Source organism: Silurus meridionalis, chromosome 9 (assembly GCF_014805685.1).
Source record: "Silurus meridionalis isolate SWU-2019-XX chromosome 9, ASM1480568v1, whole genome shotgun sequence".
Lineage (NCBI taxonomy): Eukaryota > Metazoa > Chordata > Actinopteri > Siluriformes > Siluridae > Silurus > Silurus meridionalis.
In genome coordinates, this window is record NC_060892.1 from 22,861,971 (window position 1) to 22,880,173 (window position 18,203).

The 18,203-nt window shown below is 37.1% G+C and overlaps 1 protein-coding gene across 2 annotated transcripts in view; it reads left to right on the forward strand.

Moving 5' to 3' along the window:
• The first annotated feature begins 207 nt into the window (after window positions 1-207).
• Window positions 208-18,203, forward strand: part of lingo3a (leucine rich repeat and Ig domain containing 3a) — a 36,747-nt gene continuing 18,751 nt past the window's right edge. Inside the window, exon 1 of one of the 2 annotated variants that reach the window (XM_046856997.1) lies at window positions 208-323. The gene's annotated coding sequence lies outside the window, so the exon portion shown is untranslated. Of the gene's footprint in view, window positions 324-11,083; window positions 11,508-18,203 lie in introns of those variants that run through there. The other variant, XM_046856996.1, reaches the window with a different exon arrangement.

Here is an 18,203-nt window from a genome sequence, read left to right on the forward strand (position 1 = left end):
AAACTCAGAGGGTACCCAGGCAGGTCCATGAGCATCATTCCATCTCCTTACTCCACCATGGACATCTCTTTACCTTCCTTATTGGCTGAGAATATCACTCTGCAATCTGGCTCAACTAAGGATTTCACTCCGCCTTCCTGTTTGGCTGAGGACTGTGTTTTTCCCTCTTTCAGGCTTATTTTAGCTAAAAATGTAATCTTTTTTGGTGCCCTTCATGATCACCCTGCAAAGCAATGGAAGTGTGCCAGGTGCCATCATGGAACATGTTCACACACATCCTGGAAACTTCAGACAGCATGGCATTACAGTTGTTTAACTTAGAGGTAAGCAAAGCATAAACATGTGGAATATCATGCAGAAGTGTAATATTTATTAGGTGATACATTTCTGGTAAATCTTCAACATGAGCTTCAAAACAAATGAGTGACTGGAGTAGTGCAGTGGTCCCCAACTTTTTTGCGCCCGGTTTAATGTCAGATAATATTTTTACGGACCGGCCATTAAGGTGTGGTGGATAAATACAACAAAATAAAATGATACGACCATCATAAAAACTGGTATTTTCTAAATATAATTATAAACGTGAATCCACTGTGTTGTTGTTTGTTCATTTTGCTCGCTTGGGGGTTTTCAATTTAGCGGTAATGTATTATGTGTTAGCGGCTGAAGCAGCCCCTTTTAAGAAGGTAGCAGATGGAGGTAAGACATGTGACCAAGGCATCTTGACGTGCATCAGGAATGAGTCATAGACAGATGTGGTGGAGAGAATCCGGTCATTTTCCAAAATAAAACATCATTCAAAATCAGATAATAAATAAAACGGAAATAATGTAAGTTATGTATTCTTTCTGTGCGTCCCGGTACCAATTGACCCACAGACCAGTGGGTTGGGAACCACTGACCTAGAGTATATGGATCGCTACATAGATATTTGCCAAATTATTTGACTTAAGTTAATATTTGATATCAAATTAAGTCTATTAAGTAATTAAGTCAAATTAACTTTAGTTAATATTTGATATCAAGTTGGCACAAAAGGATAAAGTATATAAATAAAAGTCATTAGGGATGGTAAGAGTTGGCATTTGAATCACGATACATTTTTTTAAAACATATTTGCATAGGGAAAAAACGGGTTATTTATATATATTATTAGTAGATGCGGTATCATTTTATTATTTAGAAAGTGACCCATTATTTGTGCCATACAATATTTTATATGTAGTCTGATTTCTACTCGCTAAACTGTTTCTCAAGCACACCACTACTACTATGTGAATATGAAGTATGGCATTACTACGGTGTAATTAGGTGTGTCCTTAGAGTCTTAGGTGAGAGACACACTTAGGTGTGTCCTGAGAGTTTTATAGAATACAGATTAACATGGCAGAGGTATGGCTGCATTTTCCTGGAACCAGAACAGGAACGTCTGGTTTAATTAAGGTTTTTTTTTCTTGGTCTACAAAGGCCTGTTTGTGAGATGTGTTAGTCAGAAGGCACTTAAGCAACACATAGCAACACATTTTGTCCATTGCATCGTGTTGCATTAAATCCTATTCTGTTGAATCAAATCGAAATCGGATTGCACTGCATCATAATAGAGGTAAATCGTATCGCATCGCATCTGTAGCTGCATCGTATCCTATCGTCTACTATGCAGCGAGATGTGAATCGCATCGGACTCAGTTATGGAGATGCACATCAATACTATATATATATATATATATATATATATATATATATATATATATATATATATATATATAGTGTGAAATCTTATTCGGTCATTACTACTACATATAGTATTTCTGTTTTGGCGACTTTCCCTTCCTCATCACCCTCTACAGAAAGACATCAGAAGTGTCCTGACCAGCTTTCTTACCTTCACTGCACAACACTTTATAGATAATTCTTAGAGGTCTCCTTTTTTCATCAGCACCCATGCAAAACGACCAGAATTGTGCACGACCCCCTTCACTGGAGTCCCTCACATAGACTTTTATCTCTTGTGATCTGCCAGAAGGTACTAGAGTGTCTGTCCTACTACCAGCACACTCAACAGCTTCTTTCATGAGACTATTGAGAATATGCAATACACTGCTGCCTCCCAGCATTCACTTGCAATAATTACACCTCCAAACATCTAACAATGTACATCCATCACTGCACACCTGCACTTTATTATGCTGTTACTGGACATTGTGACTTTTTATTGCGTTGATTACGCAGGCAATTGTTGCGGATGATGTTTTTCCACTCAGCATTGTTCTTTTGTCCTCTCTTGCTCCACATATATTACCACACACATTATGGTGCTGTGTTTTTATGTACTGTTTGCACAAATTTTTACACTCTTGTCACTCTATCGTTCATGCCAAATTAAATAATTGCTTCTGGGCAATGTTTGTCTAAAGTCTCTAATTAATGTTGGACCTTTTCTAAGCTCTAGCTTGCTTTTGCATCATAGACAGCTTTCAAGTCTTCATATTGCTTTATCATTTTTAACAAATAGAGTTGTCACTGGCAAAACCAAAGACTAAAGAACTCTTTGTGTGGGACATTCATTCGTGCTGCTCATGACACCCTGGACGTTACTTTTTGCATGTTGAGAGTTGAACAATGAGGGCAGGACTTTGTTAAGTTTATGACAAGACTCAGGACTACAAATGCCATAAGTCACTGATTTTTGCACCTGATTCACATTCCAGTGGCGGACAAAGTAAAAGTAATTCGTTACTGTACTTAAGTAGATTTTTCATGTATTTGTACTGAAGTATTTCCATTAAAGGAGATTTTACTTTCACTTCACTACATGTGAAATACGTTCCTTTTTATTCATGATTGGATAAATACTGGTCAAGCAAGCAGCAAGCCACCAATCAGAGTAGAGCACACGCTCTGTTTTAACTTGTTTTGATTGGCACATGGTGGAATCTACTTATCACCAACATACAGTTCAGCATCAGTTCAACAGCAAGCAGAACATTTCGAGAGCATTTAATAATGGAAGAAACTCCTGACTCGAACTCACCACAAAACACGTGCTCTTATTTGCCTGCTTTTAGTTGTAGTAGTTGAGAAGGTTTTGGGCTCATGATCATTTTAATAGATATCAGTCAGTGACTCATTAATATCATTCTATTAATAGATCGGTGTGCTGAGAGTAAAATTAGAGTCTTTTCACATAAACTGATTTAATTAAGCAAAGATTCCTGAGACAAAAATGATAATAAAAACATTATAGCCATAATAAATCATAGTACTTTGGATACTTAAGTACATGTGAAGGCAAATACTTATGTACTTTTACTCAAGTGAAATTTTAAAGGGACACTTTTACTTTTACTGGGGTCATATTTTAGTGTATCTCTACTTTCAAGTACATGGTTTCTCTAATTAGTCCACCACTGTACATTAAAAACATTAAGAACCAGGAAGGAATGCAGAGAGACCTCACATTTATTGTCTATGGTGGTTTTTGTTATCAGTCAATTGCTATGTGAAGCCTCATGGATCTGATAACATTCTGTTCCAATGTTTAAGAACCGTATCATTCTGGTTTGACTTGATGCGTAATTTACATTCGCTACATTTTTAGTGACATCATGCTGAGGTCAAAAACTGCGTTGAGTCGCTCTTCTGCGCACATTTCCACCCACAACAGTGTCTTATGTAAGAGCATTTTGGCTACAGGCTAGCAGAAATACAGTGGGAGTTCACATACTGCAGTTCTCAGCTCGCAGAACAACACATTTATAGCACTTGCATGAGTTGCAATAGATACGTGAGCCAAAAGAGGAAAGAACAGTACATGTAAATTATTAGTATGATATCACAAATATTTGTATGATACCACAATTCATAAAAGGTTTAAATCAAACCTTATACAATATCTATTTTTTACTAGTGTTTTTCAATTTTTTTGCATTATGGACAAATTTCTTTTATCTGTTTTATAATGCTGTCTGCAAACTTGATTTTGAAGAGCAGCACAATATGCTCTAGGATGCATTGATTGCTTGACTGTTGCTCCATTATGATATTTTGAGTTATGCCCAGCAAAACTGTAATTTCTCCTGTTCGAGCTAAACAATCACAGGCGTCCTAATACGCTCGTGTGATTCAGCTGATGTTAGTAAGCCTCGCAGATGCTACTCAGCCACCCACATGAGCCTCTTCTGTCTGAATTTGAATAATGTGTGGGTGGTTATTGTGTGATATTGTGGCATGTGATTCACAGCTTTGCTCTTTTACAGGCACGCACACAGTCTCACACACACACACACACACACACACACACACACACACACACACACACACACACACACAGTAGTTTTATCCATAAAGTTTCTATATGCATTTGCTCAGATATATTTTGCTCTCAGGCACATAAATTCTGCTCACATACAGATTTGCTTTGCACATGCATGAAAAATACACACTATACAGTATATATTACACACATTCATCCTGCTCAGATTCATCTCACACCCAGAACACCTCTTCCTCCTGTATATAGTTGCAGTGAAACAATGGTGCATTTGTGTCATCTTCAGTAGTGACAATTTGCTGAATCCGGAATTACGCAGTGGTGGGCCGTCAGGGCCAGCAAAGCCTTCACTGCTGGCCTAAACACTAGCAGAAGCAACGACCTACATGTACAACCTAAATTGTAATATTTGTTCCATGAAATTGTATTAATTTATTCCCAACAGTTTATTCTCTTCTTTTCGTAGCATTTCTCTTGGCTGCACAGCTTCCAGTATGTGTATGTGGATGTTAGATTTTTTTGTCCAATCAGATTTCAGCCTCCATGTGCTGCCATGTCAATTTAATCTGCCCAGGGAATTCACAGTCTGTAGAGCTGGCCTTTTTACCTTAGTGTCTATTAGAAATAAATCAGTTTCTTTTACTAATCAGATTTCAAATTCACCCTACAGGGCCAGCTGGTCCAGAATAGCATCAGCATTTTTCCGTCCTCTGATTGGTTGGGCAGAGGGAAACCTCTGCCAAGGTCGACTTGCAAAACATGATGTAGGTGGCACAGTTGTGGTTGTAGTGTAGAGGTTTGGAGCTTGCTTTAGTAAAATGGTATTTACCCTCCATATGTGAAATGCCTCTCTCTCTGTAATGCCACGAGTTGTCATATTGCGTTTTTGTATAGTATTGATGGTTTCTATAATTGCGACGTGATAGTGGTGGTTTTAAGAGGTGTATTAAAATGGGTACGTCCCCACTAAAGGCCCAGGTACCAAATACAAATGGAATTAATTAATATTCAAACTCAGCATATTCAAACTAGCATCAGTAAAAATGTATTTTTATATTAACTTAATCATTGTGTCAATTATCTTTGTGAAAATAAATTGTGTCATAATATTGTGGCATTAATATTCTGCAGTAGCCACCTGTGGGTCACTTTGTGTCTAATGCCATTGTTTTCTATTTCTGTATTTAGATATAAAATGGAAGTGGCAATGGATTAGTTTAATTCAGGATCTACCTCAAAATCATGTCAAAATAGGGGTCTATTAAGTGGCGTTTTATTATAATGCCTGTATCATGTAGAACAAATATTGTTCATTAATTATAGAAAATATTAATCAATAAGTGGCTATAAAAAAAAAAAAAGAATATTAAATCCTTAAATTGGCAACAAAGATGTGCACTTTTTATTTATGCACAGTCTGTTTGGACAGAAATATGTTTAATGTAGATGTATTTGTATCTGTTTATACCACATTATATGATTAGTGTCTATCGGAGGTGGAAATCTCACTCATAATGTAATATAATGTTATCTTAAAGATAATATAACCTTCAAAGTTTATTAAATTCAATACAATTTTTAACTCATGTTTATTGGTAAAGCGCTTTTAACCAGTGGCGGGCCGTGCATTTGGTACCTCGTATTCACTGGTCTGGAAGTGGTGAACAAACCATTTCCCGGGCTAAGACAAGCTAGCTAGCTTCTGGGTTGGCTTTTCTTTAAAATGGATTTTTTTTTTTTTTGTATGTCCGCAACCAAATCAATTTCTCTGCACACCCTGCAAACGCACTACACACATGTTTTGCCAGTTAAACTTGGCTGTAACAGTTTACCTCTGACCAACCAATCAGAGGATGGAAAAATGCTGACGCTATTCTGTGAGGCGAATATGAAATCTTATTGGTTAAAGAAACAGAGCTATTTATAAAGGAACCTGTGGTAAAAAAAAGGCCAGCAGTACAGACTTTAAAGGCCCTGGGCAGATTAGATTGACATGGCAACACATAAAGTCTGAAATCTAATTGGACAAATTTCATGGAACAAATATTAGAATTTAGGTTGTAAATTTAGGTCAGTGCTTCTGATAGTGTTTAGGCCAGCAGAGAAGTCTTTGCTGGCCCTGACCGCATGCCACTGCTTTTACAATGGACATTGTCTTAAAGCAGCTTTACACAGATAATGAGGTAATAACGAATGAATACGATTGTTCTCTATAAATGTTAGTTTGTCCCTAATGAGCGAACCGGTGGCCACTGTGGCAAAGAAAAACTCCCTGAGATGGCGTAAGGAAAAACCATGGAGAGGAACCAGACTCAAGAGGGAACGCCGTCCTCATCTGGGTGGCAGCTCATGTAAATTTATTACAGCTAAACGTGGTTGAGGTGTGCAGTGATGGTGATCAAATACAACCTGTAGCCCTCAGTCAGTGTAGCAGACTGTTGACCTTAACTACAGTCCAAATCCATCCTCAAAGCTCATTTTCTTACTCCATACATCCATTTATCCAGACAACCAACAATCTATCATCTCTCTATTTATCTATCCATTTTCTTCAGTAATCACTTTCAGTAGTCACAGTGCACCCAGTGTCACCATGGCCAGGAACCTTGCAAACAATGTTCCCAGGGTTACTCAATGGGTGAGATGCCAGTTGAAAACAGGACACACACGCACACACACACACACACACACACACACACACACATACACACACTCACACTCCCTGGAAAATGCATTGCTCCAAATTCACCTACTGACAGGCAAAAAATGCAAAACTCAGCAAAGATCCATAAGGTCGAGACAATATCTTTTATAAAACCTTGATATTGTCATGCTGTAACCTCTGGCTAAAAACACTCTCTGTAAAATAACAAAGAGTAAGCAAGAAGACAGAAAATAGAATTATTAAACACTGTAAAATGTAAAAATTTCTGATGATTTTTATTGTTCTGTTTTCTTGTAAATTTCCAAATAATTGATTCTCAGTAGAGAAACCTTTCTGACAGGACTAACGGTACTGTACTGCGTTCATAGAGGTACATTTATATAGCATGCTTATGATATTCATTTTATTTGTCTAGTTCAAAAGCATTTAGAATTGAGATAAATGCAATACAGTCATTAATGATTGATGTGTTTCTCTGTTTTGGAATTTTGGAATTTGAACTTTGTGGAATTCTCATTAGGATTTATGAGGCAGACAGGCAGATAGACAGACAGATAGATACATAGAGCTATCTGGCCTTCACCTGGTATACTCATTAGGGTTCAGGTTAGGTGTTTTTATAAGTCAAGTACCTTTTCGTTAACTAGCATTCTAGGTTCTTGTCAGTCATGTGGTCTATTATATTACTGCTATTAATGGTGAAGCAGGCAGCATTACAGAGATATATACATTATAGTTTTTCTCAGTTGCTTTGGAGCGTTTCTCGAATGAACCTTAATATTTGCAAACCAGTAACTTTCTCAAAACAATGTGTACAAACAGCACAACACATTGGATTTCTTGCAAAAGACTCAGTTCATCTCTTTATACAATTTCAGTATTTCTTGATATGATATTATAAACTACGGTTTGGATTACAATAATTGAAAATGCACAAAATTTAATTTCTTCTGTTTGGCAAATATGGATATGAACAGCACAAATGTATTTATTTGATTGCATATTTGATTTATACTGATTGCAAGAGACAGCTTTCACACTTTTACTGTACTGTATTAGTGTCTGTTTATTTCTTGTTCATCCACTTTCAGAACTTGTAATTCTGTGTTTTGCTCTGTTGCAAAATGAAGGTTCACAAGATACACCTTTGACCTATTTTAGAGAACTAGTTGATCATTTGTTGATCTGATGTCGTTTACTGATGCTGTTGCCTTCATTAGTGAAATTCAAGATTCATCTGCACAATTCATCAATTTAAAAACAAAAAAAGTTATAAATATAACTATATATGATAATTGTTTTTTTAGATGACAGATGATGACAACTGGTTTAACCATTTTGCATTTAATGACTTATGCAATGAACTGATGCTGAGATGTTTTGTGGGTTAAAACTATTCAGGTGCAACCGGTATAATATAATACTAAATGATGTGGTGGTTGAACAAGGGGTTTTGAGAATTTCATTTCTGATCTTAGAAACGCTCCAAAACAACTGAGAAAAACTGTAAAAATGTACAAATGACTTTACCTGTTGGTAAGGGGACCAGTGCTGGACTACTGATTAGAAATTTGAGAGTTCAAATCCCAACATTGCCAAATTATCACTGCAAACTGCTTAGTTGTATCCTGTCTTACAGTTTTTCTCAGTTGCTTTGAAGCATTTCTCAGATCAGAAATAAAAATCTTAAAACTACTTGTGCAACCGCCACATAATTTAGTCACTTGAACACATCATAAAAACATTTCTTGTTGCTTTGATAAAAAAATTGCAAATGCTTTGGTACATTCATTTAATTGATAGTGTGCAATTGTTAGCTGTTTTCTACATTATCAGTTGTTTATGTCATGTTAATCAAAATATATTTCACTGGTTTCACCTGAACAGACTCAACCCCAAAAACATCTCAGCATCAGTTCATTGCATAAGTCATTGAATGCAAAATGGTTGAATGTTAGAATATGTAAAGCTTAAATTTCTATAAAAAACTTTTTTTGTAAATGTGACTTGAATTGATGAATTTTGCAGATGAATTTTAAATGTCACCAATGAAGGCGAGTGTATGGCGTCAAGATCAACCAATAATCAACTGGTTCTCTAAAACAGGTCAAAGGTGAATCTCATGAACTTTCAAGTGGTGAGCGTATACAGACAGAGCAAACACAGAATAAAAATTTCTGAAAATGAAGAATATAAATAAAATATGCAATCAAATAAATATATTTGTGCTGTTGAAATTCTTAGATGCCAAACAGAAGAAATTCAGCCTTGTGCATTTTTAATCATTGTAACCCGAACCATAATTTATGTCAGGAAACTTACAAAGGACTTGTTATTCTAATGCCAATGAAATGTTCATTGACACAAATACTTGAGAGATGAATGAAGGATTTTAAGAAAAGTACAGGCTTTTGCAAGAAATCCAATGTGTTGTGCTGGTTGTACAAATTGTTTTGAGAAAGGCACTTATTGCTTTGCAAATATTACGGATGATTCGAAAAATGCTCCAAAGCAACCGAGAGAAACTGTGATGAAGGCGAGTGAACGGCATCAAAATCACCCAATAATCAACTAAAACAGGTCAATGGTGAAGCTCATGAACCTTCAATTAGACTCTATTTCTGAAAATGGATGAAGAACTGGGAAACGTTCACTCTTCCGGGAACATATTCCACTAGATTTTATTTTAGTGTGGTAATTGTGGAGATTTTAGATGTTAGTAAAGTCAGATACTGATGTAGGGTGAGGTGAGAGGGCCTGGTGTGCAGTCAGCCTTCCAATTCGTTCAAATAGGGTTCAGAGCTCTGTAGCAGGAGATCATCATTTACAAACAATGCAAACCATATTTTCATGGAGATGGCTTTGTGCACTGGGGCATTGTCATGCTGGGACAAATTTGGGTATCGCTGTCCAAGTAAAGGAAATATTTCATGCTGCTGCATTCAAAGACATTGTGTGCCTTCAATTTTGTGGGAAGTTTGGGGAAGAACCACATTTTGCTGGAACAGTCAAGTGTCCCAATACCTTTGTCTATGTACGTACTGGTGTGTTCAAGTCAAACTGGGACAGGTATAAAAATGGATGCTGTGTCCTAACATTGCAGACAACAGAGTGCTGGTCAAGTTACTTGTGAATGAAGGTGTAAAACCTGCAGATATCTACAGAAGACTTCAAGCACAGTACAGTGATGAGATGCTTAGCTGCAGTAAGACATTTGAATGGTGTAAACATTTCAAAGAAGGCCATACAATCCTGATCGTCGTGGTTCTCAGCCCACACTTTTAGCTTTCTGAGTTTAAAAAAATAGTTCATTAGAGGTCAGCATTTCAGCACTGGTGATGGAGTGAAGAAGGCTGTCCTATGACGTTGCAGGTGTACTGACAAATCTTTCTACAGTTACTTTCTAATCTTTCCAGCCATTAGTCAAACGTTGGGATAAGTGTAAAACTGTCGCAGGGGAGGATGCCGAAAATTAAATGCCGTTTCCACATGGTGAAATTTGTTCTTTTATTTCAAAAGTCCTTGTTTGATTTCAACACCTCACAAGTATTTATCATCTCTGAGGCTACATCAGTGTAGACTCTGGTCCAGGAGTAACCTTAGTACTGCTTATTTGTGTATTTTGCGATGCTCTAACATAGTGTTCTTTAACCCCAGCAAATAATACATATACTAAATTAAATCCCCCAAGCGAGCAAAATGAACAAAAAACAACACAGTAGATTCACGTTTATTATTATATTTAGAAAATACTTGTGGTTGTATCATTTTATTTTGTTATATTTATCCGCCACACTTTAAAGGCCGGTCCGTGAAAATATTGTCTGACATTAAACTGGTCCGTGGCGCAAAAAAGGTTGGGTACCACTGCTCTAACACACCTGATTAGTGTTTTCAAGCAGGAAAATTACTCTAAACAGTAAAATGTTTCACAGAATTCACAAAAAAACGATCGGTCACTCAGTCAGGTGTCTTTGTTCCAATGCCAGAGTCCTACTTTTTTCTCTGCAGCTTAGACTTTTTAGACAATCCCTAAAATACCTATTAGGCAATAGATGGAGTTTAGAAGGCATGCAGCAGCCATGGTGGAAAGAAGAGGAGAGACAGAGAGAAGGAGAGAGAGAGAGAGAGAGAGAGAGAGAGAGAGAGAGAGAGAGAGAGCGCTTCTATTATGCACAGAGAGGCAGCAATATGTCTCTTTCTGGAAATCAGCAGTGCTCATCTTCCACAAGCACACACACCGTGCATACACTTTTCCAGCAAGTGCACACGCTCCCACCCCCCAACAGCTCTTCATTGGGGAAGTGTGTGTACTGAGTCTGTTATCCAGTGGGATCCAGCAGTGAGGAACAAAGGAGCAGGAGGAAGATTGGTCATGCATAGAATATCCCTGCACTCTGACACTGAAATGATCAGCGAGCTGTAAAAAAGAACATATCAGAAGAACAAGCTCTTTCTAGCTGCATCTGGGAGCCTGATGTGAAGAAATCCAGCAGAGGAACAATCTGAGCGGAGACACTTGCACACCTTTCAGGATTTGCTGATGTGGATTTTGTTAAGGGTCACTTCTGGGTAAGCATCCGTCCATTCTAAGACTAGAGCGTGAATACTGATGAGGGATCCTGCATGCTCTGTTGACCTCATGAATTTCATGAACGATTGCAGTTGCTTGATACGAAGCTCTCGGAACAATGCTGCAAGATCATTTATCACCTACTGAGATCCGAAAACGATGAACTAAATAATGTTTAACACTTTGCTCTACAGTCACTTGACTTAAACGCAATAAAGGCATGCTAGTTTGTGTCCTGATTTCTTGAATTTTGGACAATTTTTCTACGTAAAATTGACTCGTAATGATTTAAATGGAAACTGACCTAAATTATTGGATCTGCAAACCATTTCTACCCTCCACTATACTCATGCATTAATTATTAATGTTGTACAATTCTGCAACAAATATTAATTATACAGTATTAAGTAATAGTTATATATTAAAACCAACCTATAAAGCACATGCCACGTAGCAATATATCAAATTCTAATTCATTTATAGCATATTTAATAAAAAAAAAGCATTTTCCAGAGTATGCATCAGTGAATTAAAATAGTCATTATAAAATTCACTAATTGATGGGTTTCTGCTCAGACTCTTAGTGTCGTATAACAAAACAAAAGCTGTGTATTAAGACATTAAGACATGGCTCATTACACATTAACTCTCTTGCCAGGCAAGATACTAGGGTTTCCCAAGGGAAACTAGGACCTCACTGAAATCCCCATACATCTCGTAATCTGAATAAATAAACCTGAGACAAGGTTCTGAAAGTTTGGAAAAACTTTGCGTTGGAAGCAAATTGCACGGCATTGCACACAGAGATCTGGTTCATTGTTTCAGTTCTTTCTGTGTTTTTCAAAAGAGGGAATGACTGAATCTCACATTCTACAATGTGTGCTGTGAAAGTGTGACAATTCCCTGTCTGTCAAATCCTCTAGACTGATTATAGCTGCAGTTATGAACCCCCCAGCCCCAGTTATGTCTTCACACTGGATTTAATACACTGGAAATTAATGTTTTAAACCTTCAGAAAGAAAATAAACGAAAGAGTGAGCATGGTTTTGAAGTGATCGTTCTGTCAGTTCTGTAGTCTCAGACTCTCAAGCTTTTTGTAGTGTAGGCTTGTTCAAGGGTGGGCTTGATCAAGTTTAAATATTCATTACGCCTCAGAGAAACACAGTATTTTCTGATTAAGATATCTATGAAAAGATATTTAATGATAAAGTTGCGTACTCTTTTATATGGCCAGTTAAGTGTATGGTTTGATGCAAACGACTATTTAATTGAAAGCCTCGTATTGCCCAAGTCATACACTTCCAATAGAAATGCTTTGCTACAAAATAAAATGGTTTGAGAAATACACCAACCACGCATTATGACCGGTGAAGTGAATAACACTGATTATCTCGTCTTTATGGCACCTGTTAGTGGGTGGGATATGTTAGGCAGCAAGTGAACATTTTGTCCTCAAAGTTGATGTGTAAGAAGGGGGAAAAATGGGCAATTTGAGCAAGTTTGACAAGGGCCAAATTGTTATAACTGGACGACTGTGTAAGAGCAACGTCAAAACTGCAGCTCTTGTTGGATGTTCCCGGTCTGCAGTGGTCAATATCTATCAGAAGTGGTCCAAGAAAAGGAACAGTCACCAGTGACAGGGTCATTGGTGGACAGGGCTCACTGATGCACGCGGGGAGCAAAGGCTGTCCCATGTGGTCCGATTCAACAAACGAGCTCCTGTAGCTCAACTTGCTGAAGAAGTTAATGCTGGTAATGGTCTTGGACTGTTTTAGCATCAAAAAGGGGACCAACACAATATTTGGCAGGTGGTCGTGATGTTATGACTAATAGTTTATATATGTGAATTATGCAATATGCAATGTTTTGCAATAATGGACAGTGGTGAATGGGCCGTCACTGCTGGGCCCTTGAGCAAGGACCTTAACTGCTCAGTTGTCTTAATGAGATAATTGTAAGTTGCTTTGCATAAGGATTCTAAATCCTGAAAATTAAAAAAAACGCTTCCTAATTGATTTTTTTGGAAAATCTCACTACAAGTATTTAGTCCTGTCTCAATAAATAGGATTGAAACCCTATTCGTTTCATTCATACCATATTTGTAAACTGTACCTGTATATTTTTTTTTATATGGGTGTAATAGAACTAATTTCGTGTGTAATTGTTTCCAATACCTGTTAAAAAGACATTTGCTGCATGCATCACTAAAACACCATGGCAACCCCATGACTCATCGATGGTGCTTGACCCCATGCTTGTCTGCCTGCAGCCATATTTACATAACTTATTTACATAACTCAGAGACCTGCTCTAAGCCGAAAGCCTCTGCCATCATGCGAACGAATAAACCAGATGGTTTTAAACTGAACATTTCCTTGATTTTGCCTGATTCAAAACATAAAAAGTCAACTATTCGTGTCTTGTAAGCCAATACCATGATTAGTGATTGACCTATTAACAAATAGTAAATTATGTGAAATTCCTTCTTTATTTTGTTGTTGTTGTTTTGTAGCATGAGTAATTGAAACGCATAAAAGACCTCAATACATGGCTTATAATTAATACATGCCAGTCCTGTCTCCAGTTCAAATCTGACAACTCTATCCTAAAAGCCCTATAGAAGTAATCAAAATGTAACTAAAATTGCACAATGCAAATGCGGTCAGTATGCACAACAATATCAATAAAAGTGTTGCCTTTATAGCTTAGAAATGTGTTTTATATAAATTTTTTTTAACCTTTTGATTTTGTCTGCCATTATATCATAGCACCATATATAAAGCATAAGAATTGTTAATTGTCAGTTAAATATGATGAGATGCTTGACGTTACACGGAATAGGACCCATTCAAGGTTATCCATGATTTTTCTATTTATCAGCTTCCTGTATATGCATGGCCGGGAGTGTTTGGAAATATATAAACATCCTTATGTACGAGAATGAACTGAAAAATCACAGTGATAGAACATGATGTGGGTCATCAGGTAAGATTCACCGATTTGCATCGATTCAGTATGAGTTGGCACTTGTTGAGATGTTTTTTTAACATATTTGCATCAATACAAAATTATATATTTATATATAATTATATATTACTATTATTATTATTGCAAAGTGACCAATTATTTGTGACAATCTCTTTCTATTTGCTAAACTGTTCCTCAAGTGCATTCTCTCAGCACCACTGCTACTACATGAATATGGCGTATTACATCACTACGGAGACCGAGTCATGCCCTGAGAGTCACAAAGAATAGAGATTAACATGGCAGAGGTAGAGCTGCATGTTCCTGGAGACAGACAAGGAAAAGAAGTCTGTTTTTTTTTTATCTTATATTTTTTTGCACTATAACGGTCCCCTGGTGGTCTAGTGGTTAAGATGCAGTGTTCTCACCGCTGCGACCCGTGTTCGATCCCTGGTCAGGGAACCATCCCCAGCCACTCTCAGTGCCGGTCCCAAGCCCGGATAAATTGGGGAGGGTTGCGTTAGGAAGGGCATCCAGCGTAAAAACATGTGCCAAATCAAACGTGCGGAGGATCCGCTGTGGCGACCCCAAACAGGAGAAGCCGAAAGAAAGTTTTATTTTTTTTGCACTATAAAGGCCTGTTTATAAAAGGACCATGCGTTAGAATTTATAAGACATTCAAGTAAATTGATGATTTGCTGTCTGACTGAATCAAAGAAATAATAGAACTGTACCATATTGAATTGCAGAGCATCATACTTTTCCATTGCATCATATTGCATTAAATCGCATTGTGTAGTATCAAATAATAATAGTGATGAATCGTATCTCATCGCATTGGTAGCTGCTTCATAGGTATCTTTAATGTATCATATTGCTGGCTATGCATTTAGATGCCAATTGTATCAGCCTCGGTTATAGACATGCACATCCCTAATGTACAGCTTTCTCGGCATCAGTACCTTTTCTAAAGCATGGGATTGGTAGTGGTTGAAATGTCTGTCTGCTCTGAAAACTATGACAGGCACCAGCTAGACAAGTTCGCCTTAATAGGCAAATAATAAGCAGAACTCAGTACAGGCAACAAGAGATTAGCCTCACCACAAGCATGCCATTCTTGAGCAAGACTTGACAGAATAACAGTAAGAATTTGCATTGTGTGAAGTGAGTTGTGATTGCAGACATATTGTTTTCATTAGCGATCAAGTGATTTTGAGCATGGGGGTAACAGGGTCCCCAGGTTATGCCAGGCATGACAAAACTTACAGCTGAAAATGGTTGCAATAATAAAAAACTGTATTATTGAGTGGATTATCAAAGCCGAGAGTGATACAGTTTTTCTCAGTTGCTTTGGAGCATTTCTCAAATCATTCTTAATATTTGCAAACCAGTACGTGCATTCTCAAAACAATTAATACAAACAGCACAAATCATTGGATTTCTTGCAAAAGCTTGCACTTTTTTAAAATCCTTAGTTCATCTCTTAAAACTAAGTAGTACATGTCATTCCCATCAGAATGAAAAGTCACTTCCTCATTGTTCACAAACAAAATCATCAAAATGTTTAGGCATGTTGTCAGTATAATGGTGCACAGTTTCAGAATTTCTTGACTATGGTTTGACTATAAACTATGGTTTGGATCACAGTGGCTGAAAATGCACAAAATTTGGCTTCCTTCTGTTTGGTATCTATGAATTAAAATGATTTAATTGCATATTTATTTTATATTGATTGCAAAAGACCAGACAGGATTTACACTTTTACTGTTCTTATAAAGAACATATTCACTTTTAATCACCACATTATCTGTGTAAAGCTGCTTTGAGACAATGTTCATTGTTAAAATACAAATACAAATACAAATGAATTACATTGAATTGTATTATACAAGTGTTCGTATGTTTCTTAGTTGTTCATCAATTTTCAGAATTTATAATTCTTTGTTTTGCTCTGTCTGTATACACTCTCCAATTGAAGGTTCATGAGATTCACCTTTGACCTGTTTTAGAGAACCAGTTGATTATTGGTTGATCTGATGCCATACACTCGCCTTCATTGTCACATTCAAGATTCATCTGCACAATTTATCAATTCAAATCACATTTACGAAATAAAGTTTAAAAGAACTTTTAGATGACAGATGATGACAACTAACCATTTTGCATTCAATGACTTATGCAATGAACCGATGCTGAGATGTTTTGGGGGTTAAAACTATTCAGGTGAAACCAGTATAATATATTTTGATCATCATGACATAAACAACTGATAATGTAGGAAACAACAGACACTTGTACATAATCAAATAAATGCATGTACACAAACATTCGCAATTTGATCAAAGCAACAAGAACTGTTTTTCTTTTGATGAGCACAAATGACTAAATGATGTAGAGGTTGAACAAGTAGTTTTGAGAATTTCATTTCTGATCTGAGAAACGCTCCAAAGCAACTGAGAAAAACTATAATATACTGTTATCTGTTTTTAATTTACTTTTATCCTAAATTGGTTTGGTCATTTGAAATATTTACCAAGGAGCTGATTCCTGACTAATTGAATATGATTCATACTATCGCCACATTACTGGCCCGAATGCCAAATTCAAAGGTTCTGTCTTCCATTAATATTACATTGCAAGACCATGACCTTGTCACTGACTCTCTGCCAAAACACTGACAAAAAGCAGACAAGGTAATTTAGCTGGGCATATAAATAATTCATTTTGTCTCATGAGAACGCAATACACCATGCTAGGTTTGAAAGAGAATATGGAGTTGTTGTTTTTCTCCCCCACCTCACATGTAACCAAATGACTAGCAAGTATCGCTAGCCGTCTACTAGCTTACATCTAACCTGCTTTAAAACAATACACCCGGGTTAATAAGTGAAAAATCAGAAAAGAAAATATTAGCTGATGGTGCGCAATAAAAACCAAAAAAAGTTGGCCAGTACTGTTGCAAAAGTTTGAATCATATTCAGGTAGGATGTGGGTCTAAAACAGGAATCAGCTACTAGCTAAAAGATTTTAAATGATCAAACCAATAAAAGAAGTAAAGTAAAAGTAAAACCCTTTTTTGTTTCAATAGTCAACTCAGTAATACAGTTTATTATCATTGCAATTATTTCCAGCTGTAGGTTTTGTCCCTGGTGGTCTAGTGGTTAGGATGCGGCGCTCTCCCAGCTGCGGCCCGGGTTCTATCACCGGTCAGGGAACCTACCCCAGCCATTAGGGTTGCACAAGCCAGTGCACTCTTAGTGCCGGTCCCAAGCCCGGATAAATGGGGAGGGTTGTGTTAGGAAGGGCATCCAGTGTTCAAACATGCGGATCATGAATATGGATGATCTGCTGTGGCGACCCCTAATGGGAGAGGCCGAAAGAAAGTTTTAGGTTTTGTCAAGCTGGCATAACCTGAGGTTCCAGTTACCCATGTTCCTGCTCGAAATCACTTGATCGCGACTGGAAACAGTCTGCAATCACAAATCTCTTTACACAACCTGAACTCTTATTGTTACTCTGCCATGTCTTGCTCAGAAATGATATGCTTGTGGTGTTGCTAATTCCATGTTGCCTTAATTGAGTTCTTCATAATATTTGCGAATATTAAGGCGAACTTGTATAATTCGTGCCCGTCATTGTCACGGTTTTCAGATCATACAGCCATTTCAAGCCCTAACAAACTCTGCATGCCATAGAAGAGATAATGACGTTAAGAAAGACGTACACTC